The following is a 14536-nucleotide window of genomic DNA, read 5'->3' as shown; positions in this document are numbered from 1 at the left end:
ACGCACACGCACACACACAGACGGAAAGATAATAAAGACACCAGCACACAGAGCCTGCCTCATCTTCTCTGCACTTAATCTTACATTAGTGTGTACAATCTAGCCTAACCTAATCTAACCCAACCATACCAAGCTAGTCTTCCATTATCGGCATGGTAGCTCTGTCCAGTCCAGCTACCCTTCCTTATCTGAATAATAAAATGGCCACTACAGCAGCATGTCAATCAGCCCAACCCATACATCATGCCTGAGCTACAGTATACAACATAGCATGGCTCCACTCTGCATAGGCATGGGTGTGTGTGTGTGTGTGTGTGTGTGTGTGTGTGTGTGTGTGTGTGTGTGTGTGTGTGTGTGTGTGTGTGTGTGTGTGTGTCTGGGGTGGTGGGGGAGAAAAGTACCCATAAATCACGTTTAATAGGCTCCTCGTAGCAAAATCAATATGCTCATAGTGCCCGCGAGCCAGCCTATCCGCATGTGTTAGTGACAGCTAGGTGTGTGCAGTAAGTTGTACCGTATGTGTATTAATGTGTGTGTGTGTGTGTGTGTTTGTGTGTGCGTGCACAAAGACTGCATGTGTCAGTGACAGCTAGGTGCGCAGGCTAGCGATGCTACATCACAGCATCAGGGGTGGTTTTGGTCCAGGCACAATTTCGTAACAAATTCGCCATTTCCCTTGCTTGTTTCGCTGTTCTTGGAAAAATTAAAGCTGCAGAAATGGTGTTTTACTGACAGGTCAGGGTTAGGCATGGTGTTGGTCAGGGCACAGCAGAACATTTTTGGTTATCAGCCCCCTGTGTTCCCACAGCCCATTGGTCCCACAGCTTATTCTTGCTGCTCTATGTTCCCACATTTTATAGAAATTATTAAAATATAGGCCCTATGTTCCACAACTCCATGTTCCCACATTTGCATTGCCTAAAATATTACTTTTAGAAGTCTTAGTGATGTGGGACCAATGGGCTATGGGAACATAGACACGCTCCCCATTTTTGCTCTTAGCAGCAGACATTCGTGTTGAGGACCACAACTTAACTCGCAGAGGTGTCACACCTCAAAGCGGAATGCACTAATGTGATACATACGCCTTTACATGATGCAAGGCTGTGAAAATAGAGAATTCACCATGGCGTGACACATGTTTTAAGGTGTTAAGTCATGTTTTAGGCCTACAAATACAAATTACTCTCCCATCTACCTGAGCTAGATCCACTTCAATGCTGGTGTCTGGGTCACCCCAGTCTCCATGAACTTCTAAAAGAGGGCCCGCCCTGTGTGTGTGTGTGTGTGTGTGAAAGACAGATAACATGCCTTGACTGCCCAGTAACACATAAAAGAGTAAGTTTCATGTGTCAAACCATCTCCCACTCTCCTCTCTGTCACACACACACAGCTCTAGATGAGTCTCTCTCTCTCTCACACACACACACACACACACTCAGCCGTCCTGGCCAGAACCATGTCAGCACAGCAGACAAAGACACACAACTTTGACAGACACACACATATCTGACAGGTCTCCTCTGTTCTGGACACCTCGCTGACACACACACACACACACACACACACACCGTTGTCTGCTGTGGAGAGAACATGTCAGAGACTACAAGTGACTGCAGAACAGGAGGGGAAAAAGAAAAGAGAGGCCTCCTTTGGCGGAGACAGAGAAGTCTGAAGCCACACTTTGTATCAGCACGTAGACAGAAAGGTGTGTGGAAATGAGTGAATACCTGTCATGTGTATATATGTGTGTGTATTAGCAAGACGGTAGACCAGAGAGCAAGGTGTGTGTCTGTGTGTATTTGCAAGCAGAGCAGTGTACCAGGTGTGTGTTTGTGTGTGTATCGACAGGCAGGTAGAGCAGAGAGCAAGGTCCCTAATTTGTATCTGCCAGGACTGATTAATGGGATTTTCTCCTCCCAATGTTCACGTTCACTCTCTTTTTTCCCCTCCCTATGTCCGCACTCTCTCTGTTTTTTCCTCTTCCCTATCCCCTTTTTTAGCCCTTCTCCTTTATGACACTCTTCCTGTACTCTCTGCTCTCTTTCTCTGTGTCTTCTCCTCCTTCAGATTTGCTTGTATGTATCAGGTTAGTATGCTTGCGAATGCAAAAAGCTACTTTTAGTAGGAGACAGTAGAGGTGGATTATCTCTCTCTCTCTCTCTCACTAACTCCACCCACCCATCACCACACACACACATTCTCATTACCACACGTAAACCCCCTCCCCGAACACTATTTAATCTCACCTGCCAAAGAACCTGCCATCTGCGATGCCTCCTTAGCATACTCAAGTCGTACAAATATGGCTGTGATGTCTACATTGTGTCTTCATGTTACTCCGTTGCCTGTGGTCTTGCATTGTGGCGGATAATGGCCTCCTCCTTGTTTGTTGTCGTCCTCATGGTCTGGTGTAATGGCTGTACATCATATAGCCTACATAGTCATTAGTGTGGTAGTGTTGATGGCTTCCTCCTACTCCACAAGCGGAGCAGTGATGGCTCTATTGGGCTGCTGGAGGAATTGATCCAGATGATGATAATCAGGGCTCAAGCTGTGGATATGACAGACTATAAAGGCTAAGTAATATTCCGAAAATGAAATGATCACAATCTATTTTTCCATATTGACCTACTATGTATTGATTTCCATCACAATTAGGGCCGGATGATAGCACTTCAAAATAGGCGCTCATTGACTGGGCTGATTGAGTCACATGACAACATACAGTAGACTAGGCCTATGCAGTAGGGTGCTTCCGAAGAACACACACTGTATACTGTAGGTTATAATTTTAAGTCCAACTGTGGATGTGGATCTTATAGAACTACTTATATGTGTTTAAATCCGCAAATATCTGTAATTATTGTAGCCCCTTAATGCATGCCGTACCTTCTGAGGCTCGCTGTCATTGAAAGGTTAATTACCATAGTACTACTCTACTATGACATAACACATGGCCTTTAGTAATGCACTACGACTCGGTCATTGACATTCTGGTAATAATACATTTATAATGCCGTGTTTTAACGGGCTAAGCCGTATTGTTCTAATGGCCACTGTTAGGATTGTGAGAAAACGATCAGTCAGACACACCCGTTGGAGGCTGTCATGTTTTAGCGTATGTATCGCACACTAGTGCATTCGGCGTATTGGTGCAACACCTTTTGACCTTAACGCGTGCTCCTCAGATGCAACGGTATAGACTACGTGCTTTCTTGAGCCTGAGCTGTTCTTTACTAACTGACATCCACCTAGGTATCATAAATTACACTATTCAAAATCGAGAAAGTAAAACAAAGTAATTAAGATGGGCGCAGTGTGTTAAAACGAGTCCAACGACGTTACTGCTCTCGTTGGTTGTCTTGTGTCGGAAATCTTGTTCTGCTGTAAATCGTTAAAGGCTGCGCATGAGTGATTGAAATCTTCAGTTAGACTCGAAACTACAACCTATACAGAATGAACTCACATGACAGAACAAATGTGCACATGTAACAGATGCCAATCAGCAGAGTTTGAAGGTAGAACGGTCGAAGTAAACCTCGCTCCTGAAGGCTCATACAGCTACATCAGTCTGGACCTTAAGCTCAGTGGTATCGTACTGTCTCCCATGACGAGCTGGAACGTTGACTGATAGGTCAAAGCTTCCAGCCCAGAGTGGCAAACTAGAACTGGAAGACCTTGGGTACACATGAACAGACCAAATGGAATGAACAGAGTACAGTGTATAGAACGCCTTCAGTACGGTAAAGAAGTAATTATAGAGACAACAAACAACGATTAGTAACCATGTCCCTGGTCATTGAGGATTGTTGACCATTGATTGTTGCAACTTGTTTGAAGCAGAAATGTAAATAATTATTTATTTACTTCATTCATTCATATGCACTGCTGTATGTAGGAATGAGAGCAATGTATATGAATAATTTCACCATACCATGTAGTGAATGTGTGAAGATTTCAGGCAGTCTGCCTGTGCTGCTGCTCTGCAAGACAAATACTCGGAGCACCTCATCACTGGCAGTGAGCAGAGGGAAGCCATTTGGCAGCCTTGTTTAATGTTTACCTCACGTGTACCGCACTGCTCGCTTGCTGCTGTTGTCTCCATCCTGTGTGTATTTACATAGACACACATGCACAGACACACAGATACACACAGACACACACGTGTACACAGACACACATAAACATAATCACTCACGCACTCTCTCTCTCTCACACACACACACACACATTCACCTACACACACACACACTTGCTCTCACATTAATTTCACCCGCGCTCAGTGCGAGTTGATGAATTGCAGGCCTAGTTTAATCTGGTTGCGGAGAGAGAGAGAGAGAGAGAGAGAGAGAGAGAGAGACAGAGAGAAAGAAAAAGAGAGAGAGAAAGATGGGTAAAGATGAGCTGCACTCTGTCTCAGCGTCCCTGTGCATATTTGGAAAGAGCGGAGAAGAGGAGAGACGAGACCAGATGAAACGAGAAGCGAGGCGTCGGCGGCGGGTGCAAATGAGCCCGTGTGCGGATTAAGCACGTATTTGATTTGAGAAGTGTTTGATTACTCCTTGGATACACGCTGACTGCATGGCCGTGTGGATAGATGTGGGATTTGGCCCGGAAGTGGGCCCAGTCTGAGCCGGTTCCTGGCCGGCGAGGGAGTGAGGGAGGGAGAGGCTGGTTGTGTCTGTCAGGGCTTCTCCCTCTGAGTGCATTTACTCGTTCAACGTCCTCCGAGCTGGCAAATGGATTTGTGGCTGGAAGGCATGCACGTGTGTGTGTGTGTGTGTGTGTGTGTGTGTGTGTGTGTGAGAGTGAGTGAGTGAGAGAGAGAGAGAGAGAGAGAGAGAGAGAGAGAGAGAGAGAGAGAGAGCATGTGTATGTGCGTAAGCCTGTGCGTTACTGTATGTGTGTATGTGTTTAATGTGTGATTGTGGTGTGCTTGTAAGTGTGTGTGAGTGTGTGTGTGTGTGCGTGTGTGTGTAAGTGTGTGTGAGTGTGTGTGTGGGTATGTGTCTTTAACATCTGTAAGCATGTGTCTGTAAGTGTGTGTGTGTGTGTGTGTGTGTGTGTGTGTGTGTGTGTGTGTGTGTGTGTGTGTGTGTGTGTGTGTGTGTGTGTGTGTGTGAATCTGTAAGCATGAGTGCATGTGTGAGTCTGTGTGTAAGCATGTGTGAGACGAGCCTGCGTGCATGTTTTGGATCACTCAGATGAGTACTGTAGACTGATTACAAAAACAAATTAATCTTCGTTCCGTGGGGAGCACAGCAAATCTCTCCAAACACAAACAACGTATTTACAGTTCTGTAATCGTGCGCAACAAAAGCACGCCACAAAATCCCTCACGGAAGTCCTTGTCTCTGGGGCGATGGCGTATGCATCCATACCTGCTCCTTCTGCTGTTCACCTAAAGAAAGCGATTAAAAAAGCCCAATCTGATTGCTATTGTGTGGTATTTAGTGTTTTTTTAAATTTCGTTTTATTTTCTTTCTTTATTTTTGGAAGCGGAAGTGGGCTTAGTCGTGGGGATTAAAGGACATGAAGCATGGCTATGGGACACAAACATACACACGGTGCGTGCGAACACACACACAAACACACACGCCCGTGCACACACACACAAACACACACAGCGGACACACAATGACCCCTTGAAATTCAACATTTAAAATTTGTGTGGATGAGAGAAGAGCAGAGAACAGAGAACACTACACAGGCTACTTTTTGGGTTTGGGAAAATACATGTGGTGGCCAGAGGGTTGAGAGGGGTGCAGAGTACAGGGTGGAGGGGAATGAGTGACTGGTTGGACCAGCATTAACTTACATTACATTACTCTCAGCTGATGTTTTTCAGCTGAATTTCCCTTTAGGGATTAATACATTCACTCCACTCTACTCTTTATCCAAACTGACTACAGCCCTGGAGCAGTGTAGGGTTAAGCTTAGGTGCCTTGCTCAAGAGCATCTCAGCCATGAAGGGAGGGAGTGGAAGGGTGGGATTCGAACTTGCACCATCTGATCTAAAGCCTGTAATCCTCTCAACCACTACGCCACGGCTGCCCAGAACTACTAGGCATGGCCACCAGTAATGTACGAATTCATTATGGAAGTTGCTGGAGGTTTGTGGGAAAGCGGTTCAGGGGTGCAGGAGATAGCAGGGTAAATTGGGAGGAGAGGGGATGAGGGGTTCAATAGCAGTAGCGGCCGGTGGCTGGGGAAACAGGCAGGGCAGAAATTTTGGCGATCAAGTCCATAATAATTAAATCAATACGGTATAATTTACGAGTTTCATTGCGTGTGTAGGCAAGACAGGAGAGCGTTTTCCCATAGTGTTTGGTGTGTTAGTAAAACTCAACCTCCCGTGATACACCGCACCAGGCATGCGCGTTATCTGTTCAACTTCTGTTCTGAAGAAAGCTGTTTTTGACAGTTCTCTCCACGCAGCTAGTTCTCTTGCTCATTTAAGCAGAGTGACTGCATACACATGTTAAGACATTACAAGAAAAATGCTTTGTCTGCTCGCGGAGTTGGAGTTTGCGACAAGCAACACGACACATATGCACTCCACGCAACCGGTCAGCAACAGCAATCAGGAAAAGGCTAGCACAGCACAGCATCTCGCCTTCACCGTTCGTACATTACATTGATGCAACCGAAGCCCTGCAACCATAGGCGTGCACAGATAGACACGTGGTGTTGCTTGGGCAATACCAAAGAGGATTGAGACAAGAGGGCTTACTCACGTCATAACAGCGTAGTAGGAAATGATGGCGAGGGGAGTACGGAAATGTTATTCACTGTGGAACAGGTCATATAGTCCAGCGGATGGGTGATTTGATCGTGCACTTTTGAGTAAAAGCATGAAAATCGGTACACATATCCTTCTTGATATGCTGATTAATATTAGCGTTGGAGGCGTCGCGAAAAATTCTTCGTTTTCAAGATGGCCGCCAAATCCAATATGGCCGACCCATATTAATGAATCTACCTTACACTTTGTAGTAAAAGCATGAAAATTGGTACACATATCCTTCTTGATATGCTGATTAACATTAGCATTGGAGGCGTCATGAAAAATTAATCGTTTTCAAGATGGCCGCCAAAACCAATATGGTCAATTCGTATTTATGAATCTACCTATCTACCTAACACTTGGTAGTAAAGGCATGAAAATCGGTACACATATCCTTCTTGATATGCTGATTAAGTTTAGCGTTGGAGGCGTTGCGCAAAATTCATCGTTTTCAAGATGGCCGCCAAATCCAATAAGACCGACCCATATTAATGAATCTACCTGAGACTTGTTAGTAAAAGCATGAAAATCGGTCCACATATCCTTCTTGATATGCTGATTAACATTAGCATTGGAGGAGTCACAAAAAAAAATAATCATTTTCAAGATGGCTGCCAAATCCAATATGACCAACCCATATTAATGAATCTACCTGACACTTGGTGGTAAAAGCATGAAAATCGGTACACATGTCCTTGATATGCTGATTAATATTAGCATTGGAGGCGTCACAGGGAAAAAATCATTGTTTTCAAGATGGCCGCCAAATCAAATATGGCCAGCCCATATTAACTACCTGGTAATTTGTGGTAAAAGCATGACAATTGGTACACATAGTTACTTCTTTACATTAGATTAGGGGCCATGAACAAAAATCAAATATGACTGACCCATATTACAATACAATACATTGCAATGTGTATTTATGTAGCACAGTATCACAACTATGAAGTTTACTCAAAGCACTTTGAAGAAAGACATACACGCATACATACACATTCACACACCAGCTGTGCACAGTGGGCAGACTGCCGTACGGCACCGGTTGTCACGCGAGACGCACACGCACACGCACACGCACACACACACGCCAAATCTTCACATCATTATCATGGTCTAGAAATGAATCCTATACTGTACATGTAAACTTTTCACTCAAGTTATATTTTACATACCCTGAGTTGACTTTTTGATGGCCATCATGTTCCAACTCTGCCATTCACCATTTATTCAAAGTTTATGTCAATCTTTTAATTAGGCATTATTGGCAGTTTGATTGATGTTGGCCATAGTATATACCATAGCCTGTGAAATCCTACTACTTTACACAATTGTTCTGATCTGAAATGTAGCATGGATTCCATCCCTCAGTGAGGGTACCAGATCTTGGGGTGCAATCAGGAGAATGAGTAGGGGTGTAAAGGTGATGGCTGCAGTTTGTTTGAATAGATACAACTAACATGATTGGATATGGGCTACACATATGCCAAATACCACATTCTCAACGACCTATAAACTGCCATGGGCAATCGTAAATCACAACTTTACTATGAGAAATTGTATAACCACCAGATTATCTCACTTGTGAGATCAACTTGTGTTAACCAGGCAAGATATACCATACAACTTGCATTGGATAGACAGGATTGCCGTTTGCTTCAAAACCCTGTGCAGCTAGAGGTAGTCATCAACTATTAGTTTCTTGTTTGAAGTACGCAATCATAACAATGTCCATGAATTAACAAACCAATTGAACTTTCTCTCTAGCAATCTTGAAATCCTGGCCCTTTTGGAATTTGTACATGGCCTAAGCAGTTATTACTAAGCTCTAGAGGTGCTGTACATCCCACAAGCCCCTAAAAAGCTTTGGATTTGTACATAACGCTACTGCCGTATTACCTATTTGAGGCCTCAAGAATGCAATCAGTGCACCTATTGAAGAGTATTAGCACAGACCATTTCATACATATCTGTCCATCTGCACACAACCTATAATGCAAACAAAGTCAGCAATCTTCAAAGTGTAAGGCTTTAACACTTTATCAGTTCATGTACCTATTATAGAGTGGTAGAACACAAGAGGTGGTGCAAACTCTTGCACCTATTCTAAAGTTATCACATTACAGAAAATAATCTATTGTGGTGGTGGCAGACACAGTTTGGGCAAAACCATAACATATGCAGTAGAGTAGAGTAGAGTATCGTTTATGCATCACTTCATTTGATAACATGCCAATAATGTTTAATCATTGTCAATGGTATTTTGTGAGTGTTAATTATATGCAATGCCAAAATATTTTTGTAGAAAAATATGTAATTTCTTATAAACACTATCTTAGTTGGCCATTTTGAAAATGTGTTTTTCCCACAATGCCTCAATTTCTAATATTAATGAGCACATCAAGAAGTAAATGTGGGCCAGTTTCCATGGTTTTACTAAACGTGCCTGAAGGATTTATTAAAATGAGTTTGACATATTTGATTTGTCAGCCATCTTGAAATGTAAACTTTTTTTGCAAAGTATCGAGTTCTTTTATCAATCAAAATATAAAAAAGTAACTGTGCACAAATTTCCATGCCTTTACTACAAACTGTCAGGTAGCTTCATTAATATGGGTTGGCCATAATGGATGTGGCGGCCATCTTGAAAATACAGCATTTTTAGCAATGCCTCCAATGGTAATATTTATCAGCATATCAAGAATGATATGTATACCGATTTTCATGCTTTTATTACCAGGTGTCAAGAAGATTCATTAATATGGGTAGGCCATATTGGATTTGGCAGCCATATTGAAAATGCAAAATTCTTCGCACCGCCTCCAATGCTAATATTAATCAGTATATCAAGAAGGATATATGTACCAATTTCCATGCTTTTAATACCAAGTGTCAGGTAGATTCATTAATATGGGTCGGCCATACTGGATTTGGCGGCCATCTTGAAAACAACGCATTTTTCGCTACATCTCCAATGCTAATATTAATCAGCATATCAAGAAGGATATGTGTACCGATTTTCATGCTTTCACTACCAAATATCAGGTAGATTCATTAATATGGGTTGGCCATATTGGATTTGGCGGCCATCTTGAAAACGATGCATTTTTCGCGACGCCTCCAACGCTAATATTAATCAGCATATCAAGAAGGATATGTGTACCGATTTTCATGCTTTTACTCAAAAGTGCACGATAAGGCCCTTTTGTGTGTCCCATCCGCCGTACTAATAGGACAGCGTGAATGTCTGTCAGCTGTCCTTAATTACCCCCAGCAATTACTGCTGACCAACAGCTGCCGTTACTTGGCCACAAATTACGGAGTACGAAAATGGCATCCATCGTGGATGGATGACCAATGACCATGCGCAAGGGAGTTAATTTTCCATCCACTCGTGTCCTCAGGCAACGCCCCCGTACTACACCGTGGCCAATGCATTCCCCGCCATGAGATTGTTCTTTCTCTTGAGTTTCTTTGGGCAACACCAAGTTGCCTTTAACAGACAAAAGTGCCCTTTTGAAAGTTCGGTTTTTATTTTTATTTTTAATTATTTTATTCATTAAAAGTAGGATTAACGCTGTATTCGATGTTCCCATCATCATTTAGACATAATTGTCAATTAAAATCGCGTGATAATAATGCCCCAAAATGCCTCATGCCCCCTCCAACGGCACACATCGCTCCCTTTGTCAACGTGAGCGCGCTTGAACTGACAGATTCGGAAGCGCGTTGCAGAGGTCCTCTGCAACGCGCTTCCGAATCTGTCAGTGGGCAGCCCCACATGCCGTTCTCCCCTCCAGCCAGGTAACAGTCAATAGCCTATTTATGATGCTGAAAGTTGCGTGTGACTTTGGAAGTGATCTAAAGAGAGCCCTGGCTTTCATAATGAGACTTTGCAAATTGTGCATTTAGGCCCTATCAAATCTACCGCAGAAGAGGTAGCCAATGTCAACAATTAACACGTGTAACATGATTGCAAAAAACATTATATTAGCTTAATGAATCCAGAAGTTGCTCAAACAGTTTCAGGTCTAAAGATTAACAGAATGTTTGGGAAACAGCAAGAGGATTCATGTAGCCTATGTTTGGGAAACGTTGGCCTCCTGATGAACTATGCAACGCACCAAATCACATTTGTGTCAGACGGCATGGAACAGACCAGCGGTCACGGCCAGGGAGAAAAAAAAGGTTGTGCGTAAATTCGGGTGCTCACAGCAATGTCTTATGTTGTGGGAAACAGGTAGGCTATAGAGGATTGTGCTTGACACCTCCAGAAAAGTGTAGCCTACACGGATAAAACCTCCGACCCAAAGTAGCAGTTTTCACTCACAATACCCGTGTAATAGACTAAATCCTTTTGACAACGTCTTGAAATGAGAGTTAAGCTTTAATATTCGTTTTAACAGTTTGGAAACACACATGGACTAATTAAAATCGGTACTAATGGAGGAAAAATGACCGGAGAGTTTTCCAGGTAAGGAATCTGTTAGAATGAATCGCTTCCTGATCACTGCGCTGGAGACACGCATTTAAAGCGACAGTACACTTTTTAGTCCATGCGGTAAATGATGCACTTGACATGGTAGTCTAATTATTTTAACTTTCCAACATAGTATTCCTCATTTTTTAGAAATTGAAATGTTTTGTTTAGCGTACTGTAGAATGTTCATAAAAATGTGATTAAAAAAAAAATAATCACAGAACCGTTATTGCAGCCGCCAGTTCCACATGCCCCCCACCATCACCCCAGGACCTGCCCCCCAAAATGTCTGTGCACGCCAGTGCCTGCAACACTATTCAATTCAATCAGTCGTCCCCTTGCTGCCGGTTTAAATGCACCACAGAACCAAATGCCATCAATACCCGGGAAGGACGTGACTATTTTCGAAACGAGTAGCCATGGTTAAAACTTAACAGGGGAGCTCATCAACAGACTCGCTCCTGTTCTGCAATGCTAGGCAGGACCGGGTGCAAGTGTATTTTTTTAGCTTTTTCGGGGACACAGCAGACAATACTGAGCATAAATGAAGCTGTCAACAACATCCCAAGCTCAATAAGCTCAGATATTTCATTAAATAACTTCCAGTTTCCCTATTTCACAAAGACTTGATTCATAATCCCTCACGCTTTGTTTTAAACTATGTAGTAAGCCCAACGCAGCTTCTCAGAGAATGTCGGCTAGTCGTGGGGGTAGCAGCAGCATACTTTACGAAGCTACACATTTGCTTGCTGTCTCAACATTGCAAGCCCTCAAATTTCATTAAATAACAGACAGTTACCCATTATGCAAAGACTTCGGTCATAAAACCTTAGACTTTGCAATAGCAAATATACAAACTGTACCTACCCCAAACGTGAATCCTTCACCAGCCAACACATATCCTTCGTCAAATCCGACATTGTTATCCGTTTAATCCACTGATTTTGTGAGGGAAATTTGCGGCAATGGAGTTAATAAAATCCCACAGGTTAGAGATGAGCGGAGTAATATGTTTGCTGTGTCTTTTTCAAAGCAGGCAGGGCCACCGTGTCATTGGTCAGGGCAGATCATACATCTGCCCTGATAGCGTCCATAAAGTCGCGCTTATGTTATGATATTATGCTAAGTATGCTACAGTGCTAATTTTGTAGAATGGGATCGGGGCGAGGGGGCCGGGCTTAGCTGAGGCGCTGAGAAATCTGCCCAGGCCAGTGGCCATAGACCCTAACGTTAAACAGCCACACTAGGTGTAAACTAGACTTCTCAACAAAAATAAAACCCGATTCCACTCGCAAAGATCGTCACAAACTACAACATTGATGTAATACGATTCCCAGTGTGATTGAGGTTGCAATATATTTTATCTACAATTTCTGAATGGATCTACTTTTCTCAGAGGAAGAGTCTTTGGGGGGGCACTGCCCATCTGCCCTTAATGAACCGGCCGCGCCTGTTCAATGGAGGAGAATGCGGGAGTGAAGGGGGAGGCGGAGGGTAGTGCAGGCTGTGTGGGGAGGTGAGTTTCAGTGGGGTTGGGGGTAGCGCAGGGTGTGTGGTGGGGATTAGAAAATGACATTTGTCAGGGATCATGCGGGATGGGATGGAGTCAAAACACCCGGGATGGGGGTGGGAATAGAAATCAGCAAGACCAGCTACAAGAACAGCCATGTAAAGTAACCAAAATGAATGGGATCTGGTTGGGATTGGGACTTACTCTACAGGAGTGGGGGTGGGTGGGTGGGATTCCGTTCGACTGCACGAACATCTTCCTTTACAGCCCAGAAGTGATATTAGGGAGTGTGTGTGTGTGTGTGTGTGTGTGTGTGTGTGTGAGAGAGAGAGAGAGAGAGAGAGAGAGAGAGAGAGAGAGAGAGAGAGACAGCGAGACTAACAGTGTGTGAGTGTGTGTGTATGAATGTGTGGGATGGGGTTTAGGGTGTTGAGTGGATGGGTGGGTGGGTTTTGACTGCACGTGTAGCCTAGCGCATCTTCATTTACAGTCCAGGAGTGTGTGTCTGTGGGGGTGTGAGGGGATCAATGAGCACATCAAAGCTGATCATTACACGCCAGAGTGTGAGCGCCCATGACACTTTAATTACTCCCGTCTAGGCTGGAGATGTGAGGAAAGGGGTGGTTAGGCTACTCAGAGAGCTTTTATTTTTCCCAAAATAAATATATTTTAATGAGCTTTAATGTGCCTTTATTGGAGCGTAAGACAGAACAGAGACACGAAGAGAGCAGGGATGCATTTCTCGAAAGTGTAGTTGTCAGCCAGTTAGCAACTTGGGTAGTTGCCAATGTGCAATTGCATTGAAAACGACAAAGTAGCTAACGTAGTTAGCAACTATGCTTTCGAGAAATGCACCTCAGGAGAGAGAGAGATATTGGGTTTGGCTGGGAAATGACCCAGGCCTGGGTCACCCCAAATAAGCATGCAAGGTCAGGTGCCTTGGTGTGATGCGCCACAGCACCTTTGTACTCAAGAGAGCTTTGGAGCTTTGGGGCAGGCATGGCGGACTGTGTCTCTGCACGACGAATGGAACAGTTCATGAAAAGGGAACGCCAAACAGGTTCATTGAATTGAGATTGTGCCACATCTGCAGGTGATCTGCAGTTACCTGGGTATGTTAGCTGTCTGGGTAACTAGTTGGGAGGTGAAAGGCTCAACACAGAACATGCAACTGGGTGGTGACGTCTCTTTTCCAGGTCTGCTGGCCATGACTGATGTGATGCACTGCGATATAATTGTTATCAGGCATAAGATAAGCAAAGTAAGCAGAGCGCTTAGGGCCTCAACCACTTTGCCCGCAAAAGTGGGGCCTGCTAAATTGAGATTGACCAAAAAACATATTATTATTATTTAATTATGAGTGGGGCTTCCTGACCAGCTATGCTTAGGGCCCCCAAAACCTTAGCAGCGGCCCTGAATGTTATGTATGTAGTGATGAGCAATCTGTATTCAGAAGTTACAATACAGTGACACATGTTCCAAGTGGTTCCACCTGGTTTTACCTGTCCGATCCCTTGCCCCCTTGCTAAAACACAGAGAGAGAGATGGGGTTTGGCTGGGAAATGACCTAGGCTGGATTCGAACCTGGGACCCCCGCCCATAAGCATGCAAGTTCGGGTGCCTTGGTGTGCTGCTCCCATCACCTCAGAGGCGTCACATGAATACAGCCCATTGGTTAATGATGTGTTGGTTTGTGATGTGGCATGATGCTGGGGTCATTGGCCCTTGTGTCTGAGGAGAACGGGGTGGTGCGGCG

At 44.0% G+C, this 14536-nt stretch overlaps 1 protein-coding gene across 1 annotated transcript in view; it reads right to left on the bottom strand.

Moving 5' to 3' along the window:
• Positions 1-13443: 13443 nt before the first annotated feature.
• efcab11 (EF-hand calcium binding domain 11) overlaps positions 13444-14536 on the bottom strand; it is a 118128-nt gene continuing 117035 nt past the window's right edge. Inside the window, exon 6 of the mRNA XM_063224094.1 lies at positions 13444-14536. This exon is cut by the window's right edge and continues 100 nt beyond it. The gene's annotated coding sequence lies outside the window, so the exon portion shown is untranslated.

This window comes from Engraulis encrasicolus, chromosome 19 (assembly GCF_034702125.1).
Source record: "Engraulis encrasicolus isolate BLACKSEA-1 chromosome 19, IST_EnEncr_1.0, whole genome shotgun sequence".
In the NCBI taxonomy this organism is placed as follows: domain Eukaryota; kingdom Metazoa; phylum Chordata; class Actinopteri; order Clupeiformes; family Engraulidae; genus Engraulis; species Engraulis encrasicolus.
The sequence above is the reverse complement of the archived record's forward strand: the minus strand, read 5'-3'. Positions and strand labels throughout refer to the sequence as shown.